Here is a 14,091-nt window from a genome sequence, read left to right as displayed (position 1 = left end):
TGGACGCCCTTCAGTAGCCTGCCCCTCACCCCTTCCCGGGCCACGCCTCCTCCCAGCACTGCTCCTTCTCTGTCCACGGGGTCCTCTCCAGGGAGTAGATTCCACCCTTGGAAGCATCTGATAAAACTGATGCATGTTTCAACATTCCTAACCTAAAAGAAGGACTCTCCAGCAATGAAATCAAGAAGTGTTAAAAATCTCGATGTGCAGGTAGTTATTTTGGTTGTCAAAAATAGAGACAGAGGAAGCAAAAGGAGCTGCTTGTACGAACATATGAGAACTTGAGCTGAAATCAAAGCTGACCAGGGTCCCGGGCAGCCTCAGGGACTCGATGGCCCCTGCATGTCACTCACTTCCCATCCTCCAGGGCCAGACGTGACAGAGGTCGGCAGCCAGCCTGGGTGCCCCCATTACAGTCCGCGACTAGCTCTGTGCACGGTCCCCGGTGTGCTGGTGGCAGGATTGTGACATTTGTGGTTTTGCGGGACAGGAGCCTGAGCAACAGCTCTTTGTCACAGATTCATTTCTGTGATGTACTAGGGACGCACCAACAAGGTCAGCCCTGCTCCGAGCCGCAAGGTTAAAATTTACAGCCATCCACGGAGCACCTGCTGTGAGTCAGAAATGGTGCTTTGGCCCAACTCGGAGACAGTGCAGAAGATGGACAAATAAAAAGAGATCTCCAAGGCAACGGAGAGGACTGCTATTTGGGCGGGATGCGGGGGTGGTGAGGGGGGACCGTAGCAACACAGGGGATGGATTCCTAACCGGTCCTTTCAGGGCGTTTGGGAACTTTCCAAGAAATAATAAGCTGAGAGCTGGAGGAGAGCACAAGTCAGAGAGGAGAAGGAGGCCGAGAGAATTCCAGGCAGTGAGAAGGGGTAGGCCAGGGCTTGGAAGCCAGGACAGAACACACAATGTTCGTTAGAGGCACTGCAAAGTGCAGCCCACCTGTCACCTGGGACGGAATATGTCGAGGATATTTCAAAGCACCATCACAGCACGTTTTGTTACAGGAGGAAAGGATGTAAGTCAGCTAATATATAGGCTATAACCAGGTTTTCGTTTTGCTCTGTTTTGATTTTTTTTAATTGCAGGACTTCTCAGAACCTTTAGAATTCTTCTAGATGCTCATGTCCATCAGGAAATCCTCCAATGGACTTTTTTTCCCAAGAAATATTTAGCGTGTTCCATGGAGCCCTCAGTGGGCAGTGCTACCTCGGTAGAGGCACCTGGCTGAAGCTCTGTGGACAAAACAGGGCTGAGAAAGTGGTCTCTGGAGATAGAAAGACCCAGGTTTTTTGACTGATTCTATGAACAAATTGTTCACTTTTTCTAGCTTTGTTTCCCTCATTGGTTAAAAAAAAAAAAATACAAATAATAGTTCCAAAAATAATATTTGTCAACAGTGGTTGCCCCTGGGGGCTGGGGATTGACTAGCAAGGGGCTTGATGGAATTTTCTGGGTTGACAATAACGTTCTGTATTACTCAGGTGGATGCAATCATCAAATTCCATCCATGGTGCCTTTGAGATGTGCACATTGTATTGTATGTAAATCTTACCTCAAAAAAGTTAAACATGTATTGCACTTTAATGATTTTCATGCCATGTTATCTAAGAGTGAAATACCCTGACATCTGCAACTTACTTTTAAATGAATAAAAGTTAAATGGGTTGGTAGATGGATAGTTCTGTGATAAAGCAAATGCTGCTAAAAGGTAGCAAATAGAGACTCTAAGTGGTAGGAATTTGGGTGTACACTGGGCCACTCTTTCAAATTTTTTGGTAATTTTTTTCGTAATAAAATGTTAGTGAAAAGTAATAGTAACTATATCTCAGGTCAAAATTTCAGTACTTAGCACAATGTCCAGAACATAATAAGTTGGTGATGATTGTTATTATTCATGGTAATTAGATAGTGACAAAATGGAGGTGGAGAGAGCATTTGGCTTTGGCAGTAATTCAGAGAAATTAAACCAGGGCCTAAAATAGAGTAGTTGCCGTGAGAATGAAGGTGGTGGAAACATTTCCAAGGTGCAGCTGCTAACGCTTGGCGGCCAGTGGGTAACTGGTGTTGAGAGAAGGGGAAGAGTCTGGGATGCTGCAGCTTCTGGCCTTGGCAATGGATGGATGCTGGTACCGTTCAGAGATAACCATCCTCTCCAGATGAAGGAAAGCTGGCTCTAGAATGTCCTGGGGCTCCATGCAGTTTCGTTGCCAAGGAGCCGCAGCAGCCCTGACTCTTTGACAAGTCTTATCTTCCCCCCTTCCAAAGAACAATTCAACATATGTCAAACTTTGTTTCCACCCATGAAGGGAAAATCTTAAGGCTGCAAGACCCTCCCTCAGGAAGATGCTTCAAGGGATGCTCTTTAAAGTACTTTGCAGATTTCTCTGGAAATGACACCCTTCATGGTCCTGGTGTCTGCAGGTTGTTAAGAAAGTGGTGACTCCGTGGAGGGGAGTGGCCGCTCAGAAAGCAGGCTGCAGCCTTCCGCGGGTTGGCGTGCAGTTCCTGCAGCCCTGAGAGCTGCCCCTCGCTGGGCAGTGCTTGTACCAGCGCTCGGGGCAGGGCCGGCACTCAGATCAGTGCTGCCATCAAAACTGTGGCTCACAGGTGGTAGAACAATGCTTCCCAGTACAACTACTTTTTCTAGCCAAGGAAGTGCTGAACGTTGAGAGTTATTATTTTCATTATTCAGCGCTCTTCCCAAGTAAGGGTTCTGTTCTTCATAAAAGCTTTCCTGTTTTTTGATTTTCCATAGGCTTTGCGTTGGGGATTGAAAAAGTGCCATTTGTTTCGGTGTTCAAAGAAAACACTTTAATAGTCAAGCTTATGCCACAGATGAGAGTTCATGGTTCCAGGCCAGGGATTGTACCAGCTGCAGGGCCGGGCTCAGCCTCCTCCATAGCAATGCTGCTGGAAGTATTGTGCACACATGGGACCGGTGCCGGCTCACAGACTAGTACAGGGCTGCTGTGAGTAAGTAGAAATCGAGAGTGAGAATTTAGAAGGTTTCAGAGCAATTTTACGTGGCATGACATCCAGTGCGTGACCAGGGGACACGTCCATCTGGCCTGTCTATAGGATCCCACAGAGGCTCAGGAGTCTTCTCAGTCTCTCTGACCTTACCACTCTCCTTCTTCAGAGACGCAGCTGAGCCAGCAATGAAAGCCCGTTTTCCAGGCCCCAGAGCACCAGGAACGCCACGAAGTCTATCCACTACCGCCGAGGACATTGCCTCTGCTCTGCTGGCAGAGAGTCCTGCTTCTGAATACAACCTGTTTGGTACCAAACGCCATCCCTGTGATTCTTCATGTATCAGTTAGCTTCTGCTGTGTAAGAAATCATCCCCAAACTCAGTGGCTTAAAATGACACATTATTGGTTTTCACGATGCTGAGAGCTGGCTGGGCTTTGTTTGGCATCCCTTCTGGTCTGGGCCAGAATCAGCTGTTCTTTCCTGGGGTGGCTCACATGTCTGGGGCCTTTGCTGTGTTGGCTGGGATGGTTGAGATCACGCTCCGTGTGGTCTATCGATACCCAGCAGGCCTCCCTGGGCTTATTGGGATGACGGGGAACAGTGCCCAGCAGCAGGAGAGTAACCCCCAATGGACAAGTGGGGGTTAAGCCTCTGCTGATGTCATCCTGCTAACGTCCCATTGGCCAAAGCAGGTCACGTGGTCAGCTCCGGATTCAAACAGTGGAGAAACAGACTGTACCTCTTCATGGAGGGAACAGAAAAGCTACATTGCAAAGAGGCAGGCATACAGGGACGGGAAGATTTCCTGGCTATTTTTGCATCTAATCAAGATTGAAGAGACCAAATGACATTGTTTGCTCCTGGCCCATAGTAACTGCTCACTAAAGAGCTATTGGATGAATATGTTTTTAAGAGGCCTTCAGTCTTCCTTCTCTTCACATATTTGAGGTTAAGATGTTCAAAATACACTGCTCCCAGAGTCTGGTTCTGACTGTCGATGGCCTTGGATGCCAAAAACGCTTAGTCATCTGTTTACTCTGTCATCATGGAAGAAGCCAGTAAAGTCCAGTGACCTTAGTAAGAGGAACTGTATGACTTTTGTTTCCTATATAGAAGCAACCACTGGTGTAGACCGGGAACTCGATCTTCATTCATTGTGTGGTTGTTAAGACAACACCAGCTGGTTTCAGCTATTCACACAGGTATTCACACATAACATTGTGCATAAAGAATAGGGAGTAGGGATCAGCTGGTGAAATTGTTGGGCGAAAAATGGCTCCATCAGGCATATATCTGGAGAAAACTCTAATTCGAAAAGATGCATGCACCCCAATATTCATAGCAGCACTATTCACAATAGACAAGACATGGAAGCAACCTAAGTGTCCATCAACAGATGAATGGATAAAGAAGATGTGGTGCATATATACAATGGAATACTACTCAGCCATAAAAAGGAATGAAATAAAATGCCATTTGCAGCAACATGGATGGACCTAGAGATGATCATACTAAGTGAAGTAAGTCAGACAGAGAAAGACAAATATCACAGGATATCGCTTATATGTGGAATCTAAAAAAATGATACAAATGAACTTATTTACAAAACAGAAATAGACCCACAGACACAGAAAACAAACTTATAGTTCCCAAAGGGGAAAGTGGGGGGAGGATAAATTAGGAATTTGGGATTAACAGATACGCACTGCTATATATAAAATAAATAAACAACAAGGACCTACTGTATAGCACACGGAACTATACTCAATATTTTGTAATAACCTAGAAAGGAAAAGAAATCTGAAAAAGATTTTTCAGAATCACTGTGCTGCACACCTCAAGCTACACAGCATTGTAAATCAACTATACCTCAATTTAGAAAAACAGAAAAAAAAGAATAGAGAAACTTGAGCTTGCAGAAAAAGTTTTCTTGCCTTTTCTAATAAACCTCACGTTTCCAGAAAAAAAGAAATAAGAAAAATGGCCCCAGCAGTCATCTGAGTGGACGCACACCCACTGGTGCGCTGAGAGTGGGGCTCTGGTGCCACCAGGCTTACGGACAGGCTCATGGACCAGGTTTTCCATAGCTAAGTGGTCCAGGCATCCAGCCCCATAACAGGGCTTTTCCCTCAGCTGGATCGAGTGAAGCTTCTTTGTCAGAAGGTCTTCCAGTAGGGGGCCCATCACTGGCAACCCATGCCAACCACTCGCACCCTGGATTCTCTGGAAGAAGCTCTTCAGCTGGGTCATTTGACGAAGCTGGGATGGTCTGCGTGATGATACGACCAGGATGTTTCTGTCTCTCTGGAGGATTTCCCGCCCTCCCCTGCAGCCTGCATCCCACGGTCATCGCTGGGCTTCTGTGCACCAGCTCCAATATTCCTCCGCGCGTCACCTCTCTCTATATGTTGGGGTGCGTCAGAGGGGCCTGGGGCTGATCTAGGAAAAAAAGATAGGACCACAAGAAGCTGTAACGCACAGCAAGCTTCATTAGTGGCTCTTGGACAGGGTTGCATGAGAGACAAGGTCCGTCACAGCATGAGACTCTGCATAGGGACCACCATCCAGAAAGGGAAGAGGGAAAGGAACTCCTCAGGAGGGGGGTCCCGCTGAGGCCGCCCAGCTGCCCAGGGTCAGAGGACTGAAGGACCGAAGCGGTTTGGGGGTCTTACAACCAACCACAAGGCTCTCATCAATAGCCTGCAGATGTGAGGTGAGGTTTCATGGGGTATGCAAAGCAGGCAGGTTCTAAATAACTAAAATTTTACTCATTCTGGCTATTTTTAAACTGGCTGTGTAAAAATTGGCATTAGATGCCAGCAAGCTTTCAGGTAATGGGTCTCAGCCTATGCTCAAGATATAAACCACTGAGGGGCCAATACCCAGAGGCCACCTTCAGATCACTCCTATAACCCCGTAACCGGGTTCTGGGGTGTTCTTCTGAAGACCATGCTGAGGCCACTCCGAGTTAAGATGCTGTGGTCCCCCTAAAAGGAGAATAAACGTATGACAGGGGAGAGCCTGAGTGGCGATTGGGAACCACGTCGCTCCGATGACCTCAGACCACATCCAGCCGATTCTTTACTCAGGATCACAGCCTCTGCGGAAGCTGTCTCTTCCCTGCTGGGGGGAAGTTAGCTGACCTGCGGGCCTTAGCCGATGCCTGCTACCTACACATCGCCTCTTCGTTTTCTGAAATGCCTGGAGCCAGTTTGAGGAAATGCCATCTCTTCCATTTGTCTCCACTGATTGAGGCTAGAATGTCAGGGCCGGGGAGGGTCACGTAGCCCAGAGTTTCCAGTAGTGAGCTCCAGGGAATCTAAGTCTCGGGACGAAATCTGGGAACAAACGTTCCATGGTACCATACATTTAGAACATGCTTCATCACCTAGTTCCCTCCTAGGGATTCCCAAGACACGGTTATAAGTTCAAGGATCCAAGATTATAGAGGAGTGAGTATGTCATGTAGAGCATCCTTTGGGGAGACTCTTGAAGATATATCACTTGGGAGGAAAATTCAAAAGGGTCCTGAGGTCTTCCAAGGATTTAGGAACTCACAAGGTACTGAAATTCAGATATTAAGGGTATTTTGATTTCATTATGGTTGCACGGCATAAAGGACAGATGAGGCGAGAGAGAGAGAGAGGGGGAAAGAGAGAGAGAGAGGGAGAGAGAGAGATTCTGAGAAATAAGATAATAAGACAAGGAGGTCAGTTTAATCCCCTTGGTTGAATGAACCACAGTTTTCATCTGAACCATGTCTGACCTTGCTTTTGCTGAGGGTTGTAGGGATTCTCAGATTCAAAGTCACATGCTAAACTAAAGAACTGTTGGCTTCTTCAGGGTCCCTAAGGAGCAACCAAAGTCCAGGCCACTCCCCCCCTTTTTTCTGAGTCTCCTGATGTATTTAAACATGAACAACATAAGGTTGCCAAACTCATGGTCCATGTAAATGCTTCCATTTGACCATCAACATTGTAAGTTGCACATCGTATTTCATTTGTAATTCAGCGGTGTCCTACCACCTCCGTGCCTGGGTGTGTTAGTCCCATCTGGAGACAGCACAAAAGATGACTCGAGGCCTGGCCCGAGGCCCTGCTGGCCCCTCCCTGGGGTGGGCCGAGTGCAAATTCCTCCACTGACACCAGAAAAGTCAGAGGCTCATCCTGACGGAGGCACGAGGCTAAGATCTGTGATTATTAATCATGAATAACCCTGTGATATGCTCAGTTGCATGCAACCTTATTTTTCCCATTTTATGTTAGAAGTTGGAAACACAGACGTTGGCTGTCATTCTCCAAGATTTGCAGTCTTTCATTTTTGTCACCGTGGAACCTGGGATGAGTCTAAGGTGGCACATTTGATGGAATTTAGTGACGTATGGTCCAAGTTTACATTCGGGCTCCACCATCTGCAAGCTCTGTGCCCTTGGGCACTCGGTTAGCCTTGCGGGGCTGCAGGGGTCACAGCCGTCCACCCATCCTGGGATTGTTGTAGGTATCAAATGCGAGGTTTTAGCACAGCACCTGGGGAGTGCCGATCAATTATAGGGATGGTATTTTGTAACTCCCCCCTCCAACCACGCGTTGTTGACTTTTCCTCATGTCATTAAATCATCTTCCTCAACGTTATGTTTAATATCTACACAGCATTTCATCTGAGGACGGTACCGACTTTTGTCCCGTCACCCCCCTATTGTTCGAGATTTAGGACATTCATGTCTTCCTTCGTTATAAAAGTGCTGAAACATATAGCTGCAGTTTTTGGGTAGCACATCCACATTTCTAGAATTTTAATGTCTAGATCAGAATTCTAAGGTAGTTGCCTCATGAAGCCCAGGCCTTATCACCGACGTCCCCTGGAGAGAAATTTCCTAGTCTTTAACAATAAAGAGTCAAAATACTTGAAGCTTTGCCCGGTCCTGCCTTGAACCTCTGCAAAGGTTTTGACCTCGATCTGTGAACATCCTTGGCTTCCGCTGAGGTTTCACACTGAGTAAGTGGTTTGAGGAGTCGTGAAGAGGAAAACCTCTGCTCTCAAGTTCACTTGAAGTGCAACCTCGTTCCTCCAGCTCAGAGGCACTCAAGGAACAGAAGCAAGCACCGTGGAGGCAGCGAGGCTTTGCGGGTGTGCCCCCCCAGGTCCCCTGTGGGATGGTCTGCGTGCACCCTTTCTTTAAAAAAAATTTTTTTATTGGAGTATAGTTAACTTACAATACTGTGTTAGTTTCAGGTGTACCTTTTTTGTTTTGTTTTGCTTTTTTTTTTGTTTTGCTGGTGATGAATGCCCCACAGCCGGGTGTGGTCCCATCTGCCTGAATCAAGCATTCCCTCGGCTTTTAGTGGACTTTCCTGTACACCTCCCTCAAAAACTACCAACATTGGCATTGTCGCACCTGGTCTCCACGGGGCTTGGAAAGTCCATCCACGCCTCTCCTAGCCCATCATCGTGATGTGGCAAGATTGTCCCCTTCCCCACCTCCGGGAGCCTCTCCCCACCCAGAGCAGAAAAATGTCCCTTAGGAGTAAGAGTTCTTAGGAGAGCTTCAGAGTTTTCAATCCCAAGTACAAATCCATCCAGACCCTCTCTTGCTTGAGTTGTTTCCACATCCTCTCTCTGCCAGCTTGTGAGATGTCAGAGAAAAGACCGCCTTCCCCCCTCCGCTTGCATCTATGGAATCTGGCCTTCCTAAGCAACAGTGCATTTGGGAACAAAGAATTCTTTGTACTTTGTATCATGCCAGTGGCTCCACATGATAAGTCTGTGCTTTCTCTCTCCCACAGGTGAAGGAGCTAAAGGTACAATTTATCCCATGATACGTTGTATATTTGTGTAATTTAGGGAACGGCCTTGGGCCAGCCAGAGTTTGTGTCTTGGGCCAACCAGAGTTTGTGTCTCGTATTCTGCTTTTCACCTGCTTCTCTGTTGCTCATTGAGAACATCTTCCAGGGACTTGGAGACGACATAATTTCAGACACGTCCAGTTCTAGCGGGATCTGCTCACGGAAGTCACACCGGCTTTGTTCCTTCCCCTTTCCCCTCTCCTCCTCCCCATCCCTCCCTCACCCCCCCCCCTTCCTTCCTTCCCTCCGCTCTGCCTTCTTTCCCTTCCTTTGCTTGCTCTCTTAATAATAAGCTGCTCAGAAGAGTCTGGGTGGGTCTGGACGGGGCAGTAGCCGGCCTTTGGAGGACCCTTTCAGTCCAGCTGAGTCCGGGCCTCGCCAGGAACGCCCACACAGGCTGCTGGCTGTCATGAGACAGGAAAGTCCTCCCTGGTCGAGTAAACACTCCCCAGACATTGACCGAGTGCCTGGTGACGGGCCGATGCTCCAACAACCACTTCATCCACTGGACAAATGCCCAGTTGAGACTCACCTCTGTTTTTCCTTTGGGGAATCTGCATAATGGAAAAAAAAAAAATCACAGGTTTGGAAATCGGAGGAGCTGGTTGCAGGTCCCAGCCCCGGCAGGTACTCGCTGGCCCCCGGAGGAAACACTGTCAATTCTCCAAGCCTCAGTTTCCAGCTAGAAAAATGGTCACGATTCCCTTCAAATAAGACACTATATGAAACAGCATTTTCGCCACTGTAAGTGCAGAAAATAAGGGCTGCCTCTCTCACTTTCAGAATCTGCTCAGATTCTCCTCCCCGTAGAGGACAGTGATGGTCTTATGAAATCAAACTGTCAGCCACGTGCTGGTTCCACCCGGTGCTGGCCGCACGGGACGGTGAAACTGACACCTCCGAGGCAGGGTAAGTCAGGGCGCTGGAAAGGGGGGCGCACAAGACTGGGGCAGGTGGTGGAGGCTTTAGGACATTCTCTTCCTTTTTTTTTTTTTTTTAAAGTATTTGTTTGTTTATTTATTTATGGCTGTGTTGGGTCTTCGTTTCTGTGTGAGGGCTTTCTCTAGTTGCGGCAAGCGGGGGCCACTCTTCATCGCGGTGCGCGGGCCTCTCACTATCGCGGCTTCTCTTGCTGCGGAGCACAGGCTCCAGACGCGCAGGCTCAGTAATTGTGGCTCACGGGCCCAGGGGCTCCGCGGCACGTGGGATCTTCCAGACCAGGGCTCGAACCCGTGTCCCCTGCATTGGCAGGCAGATTCTCAACCACTGTGCCACCAGGGAAGCCCTCTCTTCCTTTTTTAATGAGAAAAGAAACCCGGATGTGTAAATGGATAAAACGTGTCAGTATCTTTGGTGAGAAAAGGGAATTAGATTATATAACATCTATGGAAGCGCCATGAAAAAGGTACAGATGTGCTATGAACATCGGACACCAATAAGAGGCTCCAAACAGCCCTGGGTACCGAGCATGGGCTCTGCAGCCAGGTGCCTGGTTTGAATCTGGCCTCTGCCGTTTCTTCACGGGGTGTCTTGAGAAAGTCACTCAGTGTCTTACTGTGTCTTGGTTTCCCTGTTGTAAAAAAGAGGCTGATGGGGTGCCTGTTTCCAAAGGCTGTTGTAAGGATAAAATGATCTGATTCACACAAAATGTTCAGAATGATGCCTCACGCACAGGAAGCACCAAGTAAAGGTGAGCTATTCTTGCTGTTATTACCTTGGTCAGTGACCTGTGGATGACTTACCTCTAGTGAGCTGAGGTAGCACTGTGCAGCCAGGTGTTGGGACGAGCTAGTCTGATGTGACTTCACTTTCTTTCCTCAGGGAGCTTGCCCAATTCTCATTTTCCCTAGCTAGAAGATGGGAGGAGATAATAATAATTAATAATAATAATCATAAATGTGATCTGGTGACGATTCTATTTATTATCATGGCAAGTAGCCCAGTGGATACTCTCCATGGTCCTCAGGATACATTGCTCAGCACAGATGCCTGGAGTGGGGTCCCATCTGGCTGAAGAGGGGCCTCTAGAAGCGGGGAGAGAGGTCTCGGCAGGCGTTTTCCTCGGCTGACTGTGGGGAGGCAGAGACCCTGGCCCAGGTTGGTGGGACAGCGTGTTGCGACCCACGAAGGGGCCAGCAGAGCATAGCAGTGACTGGCTCCCATGCCTCGAAGCCTCCAGAAGCATGTCAAACAGGTCACAGACAAAGCCAGCGGGTCCTCAGGGCTTGGCTGCAGGGGGCCGTGTGGAAGGAGGCACAGGGCTGGGAGAGCAGGTCCCGGATGCAGAGCTCATGCAAGGATGGAGGACTGATGAGATTGGCCCAATTCAGCCAGAAGCAAGATCCATTCCCCACACCCCGCCCTACCCGAGCCTTCTTCCTCTGAATCCTTAGGGCTCGGAGCAGGAACGAGCTTCTCAGACATCTCCAGGCTTAGTCCTGGCCTGAGGGGCAGCGGCCTCTGTCATGCAGGCTTCAGAGTCGGATCATGGGGGCACCCAGGAAGGGGGCTGTCTGGGGAGGCCGGGAAATCATGCCCATCGGTCCCCATCACCACCGTGTCAGTGGAGAATTGTGGGAATCTCCTCTGTCTGTCTGTCTCACACACACACACACACACACACGCACCAAATATACACACACGCCCCTGCTGTGCCTGGCAAGACTCTGACCACAGCTTGTGTAACGCTGCAGCCCGCATTAGGACTTACCTCGATTTGGGTTCCCCAAGAGAAGGCAGCTGGAAGGAAGCCCGGGACCGCCTGACACCATATGACAATCTGGCTGGATGCTGGAACATCCGGGGGTCGTTAGAAATGACACACACCTGAGCCCCCTCCCAGTCCACCGCGTCCATGGCTCTGGGCCCGGGCAAGGATATTCCCAAGCTCTTGGGTGATTCTAAGGAACAGCCGAGGCTGAGATCTGAGATACGAAAAGAGGCTAACTTGTTTCCCTGGGCCTGGAAAGATGCTGGCTGGGGGTAGGACAGGGGGGAAGACCAGCAGGCCACATCCTGACTGTGGAGGCCAACAGAACGCAAAGCATCTGTGGCAGAGAGGGACGTCCCCGCATGCATGGGCGCTCTGGATGGGGGACCCTCGACATAAGAGGGGGAGAAACTGCCAGAACTCCAGGAAACTCATTCAATGAAACCAAGTCCCCTTGCCTTGAAGCTTCCACCCAGGAGGACTTGCTAGAGATGGAGGACGCTTTCCGAGCTTGAAGGGGGACAAGCTGCAAAGAGCCCGAGGAGCACCTGCTTTCATTTGTCTACCTCTCCGCGGCTTTTCAATTGTTCTTCCAGTCTGTCCTGCCTGACAGGTTAGAATGTTCTCAACAGAGCTTTGCTTATTTGAATTATCTCATGAAGGTCAACATTTAATCACGACTCGATTAAAGGCCCAAGGAAGACAGAGCTGAAGGAACCCATTTCTTGGAGCTGGGTTCCAGTACCTGCCCATGTGCTAGGGCACAGAGGGGTCTAGACAGACAGGGCAGGTAGCAGGGCCCCTCTGCCGTGGGGGGCTGGGACTGCGGACGTGATTTGGTTCCCTGCAGAGATGCTGTGAAGAGATGACCTGTGCAATGTCTGAGCCCCTTAAAATGATGTTGTTGATCAAGGATGAAACGTACCTGCACGCACGTGTTATACACACAGTGTATTTCGTCTTCGCAGACTCCCCTGGGAGGGGAGGGGGATGGGACTGAGGCCTGGGGGACCTCTTTGCTCTCACCCGGGCTGCCCCTTGTGGTGAGAGTGGGCACACCCAAAGCTCCTCTCCTGGCTGAGTCCAGGGTCTCCACGCCCCCCAGGGCCTCTAGGGATCATTGTGTTTACTCTCAAATGCGCAAAGCTGGGCGCTGTCTCTTTAAATAGTAGAGGCTGAGAGGCTCTCAGGCCACCCTGACATATCCCAGCATTGGACCAGCCCCTGAATAAACTGGATGGACGCCCGGTCTGGCTTCAGTTACAGGGAGCACCACCAGGGCACATCGCGAGGCTCCTGGCTGGAAGCAGCGGGGCTAGATCTGCCAGCTGCCGGTCTCTCCACTGCCCTGTCCCCAGGGGGGGGACTTGCCTGGGCATCCTTCACGTTTGACTGCAAAGAGAGCCGCGTGGAGGAAGGGGTTACACTGTTTGGCCTGGTGAGTTGTCTTGGCAAACTATGCCTCTGGATGGTGTGTGCTTATGCTTTACAGAGAGCTGCCCAGCCCCACGCCCTGCCAACCACAAATGGAAAGGGTGGCAGGGGAGATGGCACGTGTGTGTTGGAATTCACCGGAGAGTCAGAGGATTTCTAAAATCCTTGGTTAAGAGCTGGATATATACTCTGGCTGGGGAGGTGAGAAGGACCCTCTGGGAGCATCTAGAAACCTCAGTGTACCCGGAGTGGAAGGGAGAAAGGGGACCAGATACGCCTTCCCTGATGGGAAACAGCTCTGCACGCACAGCTGGCAGGTGGCCTTGGATTGGTAAGCAGGTGAGGGAGAAACCTAACCTCCCCTCCACCTGTAGCGGAGCCCTGGCCGGGCTCTGGGTGTGGCCGACCTGGTGACACCAGCCACACTGGGTGGTATCCTGTCTTCCACCCCTCGGGGCTGAGTAGGCAGGACGCAGGCGAGGGGCAGTGAGGTGACCGCCAGGGATGGGTGTGTTCAGGTGTCCCGCAGTGTGGTATGACCTGGTTATTGATTAAAACATTGGGTTCAAAAGAAAGGAAGAAATGAGCTCTACCTGACCACGTGTGCACTTTTCTAGATGCATATACTGCATGTAAAAGTTTAGTTGGAAAAAAAGAAAGGAAGGGAAAGAAACTCCTGAGTTAAACATGCTAATATTTATAAAGTGCGTAGAATAGTCCCGGGTACATGGTGATCATGTGAATATTGGTTAAATAAATAAAAATGTCTGAATGGCATATGAAGGGGGGCAATAATTCCCAGGGCAAACCCGGCCTAGACCATGACCCAGCAGGCGAGAGGTCACTCCCGTTTGTAGGTAGAAGGTAGTCCTTCTACCTACATATGTGCTTTCAATCTATGCGATTGATAAGCAATTTTAGTTTAGGGGGTCAGGCTTTCCTTAAAAGGTTGTTGTGAGGATTAAATGTGAAATAATAATAATAATAATAATAATAGTGACAATTTACTGGGTACTGATCCTTTATTTTTTTCCAGACGCTATGCTAATTGCTTCACACACTTTTAATCAACACCATAACCCTTTAAAATGGCCATTCTCAGTCCTGTTTCCAGATGAG

General features: G+C 49.3%; 1 protein-coding gene across 2 annotated transcripts in view; it reads left to right on the top strand.

Annotated features, from left to right (window-relative positions):
• Nucleotides 1-14,091, top strand: part of PMP22 (peripheral myelin protein 22) — a 55,208-nt gene that overhangs the window by 14,365 nt on the left and 26,752 nt on the right. The window contains exon 3 of one of the 2 annotated variants that reach the window (XM_082441483.1): nucleotides 9,612-9,737. The gene's annotated coding sequence lies outside the window, so the exon portion shown is untranslated. Of the gene's footprint in view, nucleotides 1-9,611; nucleotides 9,738-12,801; nucleotides 12,977-14,091 lie in introns of those variants that run through there. The other variant, XM_082441482.1, reaches the window with a different exon arrangement.

This window comes from Balaenoptera physalus, assembly GCF_965194825.1.
Source record: "Balaenoptera physalus genome assembly, chromosome: 20".
Lineage (NCBI taxonomy): Eukaryota > Metazoa > Chordata > Mammalia > Artiodactyla > Balaenopteridae > Balaenoptera > Balaenoptera physalus.
This window is presented reverse-complemented; position numbering and strand designations above follow the sequence as displayed.